Below are 2213 nucleotides of genomic sequence, written 5' to 3'. Positions count from 1 at the left end.
CTGAAAAGAAGATGACAAGAGTTCGTGGGAGCAATATCACATAATACTTCTTTCACACATTGTCCTGTACCGAATTTGATCCTTTCTTGATTCCGATAAAAGCTTGTTGGTAACTGGAGTTTCTCCACCAATCTTTGGCTTACAACATTGTTGTCGCTTTGGTAAACAAATGCAACTGAATATGGGTGGCCTTCGATTAAACACCTTGTTTCTCTACTTCCTTTTCCATCCTCTTTATCTTTACTTCCTTTTCTTTTTCTTCAATTTCCCTTCCTTCTGCAGTTTATATTTCTTCTTTTTCAATTCTGTCTTTTTCTATTTTCTCCTTCAACGTATGTTGATCCTTCTTGACTTGTCTTGGTGTCATAAATTTCAACTTCATTACATGTCCCTCATGCCTCAAACAAAGGGAACGTTCATCAAGATTGAGCATTTTAAAATGAAGTTATGCCCATCTAAAAAGAAGATGACAAGAGTTCGTGGGAGCAATATTACATAATACTTCTTTGACACATTGACATGTACTGAATTTGATCCTTGCTTGATTCGGATGAAAGGTTGTTGGTAAGTTGAGTTTCTCCACCAATCTTTGGCTTACAATATTGTTGTCGCTTTCGTAAACGAATGCAACTAAACATGGGTGGCCTTCGATTAAACACGTTGTTTTCTACTACCTTTTCCATAATCTTTTTTTTTTACTTCCTCTTCTTTTTCTTTAATTTCCCTTCCTTCTGCAGTTTATATTTCTTCTTTTTCTATTCTTTCTTTTTCTATTTTCTCCTTCAACGTATGTTGATCCTTCTTGGCTTGTCTTGGTGTGATAAATTTCAACTTCATTTCATGTCCCTCATGCCTCAAACAAATGGAACGTTCATAAAGATTGAGCGTTTTAAAATGAATCAATGCCCATCTCAAAAGAAGATGACAAGAGTTCGTGGGAGCAATACACATAATACTTCTTTCACACATTGTCATGTACTGAATTTGATCCTTTCTTGATTCAGATGAAAGGTTGTTGGTAACTTGAGTTTCTCCACCAATCTTTGGCTTACAACATTCTTGTCGCTTTGGTAAACGAATGCAACTGAACATGGGTGGCCTTCGATTAAACACCTTGTTTCTCTACTTCCTTTTCCATCATCTTTATCTTTACTTCCTTTTCTTTTTCTTCAATTTCCCTTCCTTCTGCAGTTTATATTTTTTCCTTTTCTATTCTTTCTTTTTCTATTTTCTCCTTCAACGTATGTTGATCCTTCTTGGCTTGTCTTGGTGTCATAAATTTCGACTTCATTTCATGTTCCTCATGCCTCAAACAAAGGGAACGTTCATCAAGATTGAGTGTTTTAAAATGAAGCCATGCCCATCTCAAAAGAAGATGACAAGAGTTCGTGGGAGCAATATCACATAATACTTCTTTGACACATTGTCATGTACTGAATTTGATCCTTGCTTGATTCAGATGAAAGGTTGTTGGTAACTTGAGTTTCTCCACCAATCTTTGGCTTACAACATTGTTGTCACTTTGGTAAACGAATGCAACTGAACATGGGTGGCCTTCGATTAAACACCTTGTTTCTCTACTTCTTTTTCCATCATCTTTATCTTTACTTCCTTTTCTTTTTATTCAATTTCCCTTCCTTCTGCAGTTTATATTTCTTCTTTTTCAATTCTTTCTTTTTCTATTTTCTCCTTCAACGTATGTTGATCCTTCTTGGCTTGTCTTGGTGTCATAAATTTCAACTTCATTTCATGTCCCTCATGCCTCAAATAAAGGGAACATTTATCAAGATTGAGCATTTTAAAATGAAGCCATGCCCATCTGAAAAGAAGATGACAAGAGTTCGTGGGAGCAATATCACATAATACTTCTTTCACACATTGTCCTGTACCGAATTTGATCCTTTCTTGATTCCGATAAAAGCTTGTTGGTAACTGGAGTTTCTCCACCAATCTTTGGCTTACAACATTGTTGTCGCTTTGGTAAACAAATGCAACTGAATATGGGTGGCCTTCGATTAAACACCTTGTTTCTCTACTTCCTTTTCCATCCTCTTTATCTTTACTTCCTTTTCTTTTTCTTCAAATTCCCTTCCTTCTGCAGTTTATATTTCTTCCTTTTCTATTCTTTCTTTTTCTATTTTCTCCTTCAACGTATGTTGATCCTTCTTGGCTTGTCTTGGTGTCATAAATTTCGACTTCATTTCATGTCCCTC

The sequence above is a fragment of the Vigna unguiculata genome, chromosome 7 (genome assembly GCF_037176805.1).
Source record: "Vigna unguiculata cultivar grain cowpea cultivar isolate G323 ecotype 2 chromosome 7, ASM3717680v1, whole genome shotgun sequence".
In the NCBI taxonomy this organism is placed as follows: Eukaryota; Viridiplantae; Streptophyta; class Magnoliopsida; order Fabales; family Fabaceae; genus Vigna; species Vigna unguiculata.
The sequence above is the reverse complement of the archived record's forward strand: the minus strand, read 5'-3'. Positions refer to the sequence as shown.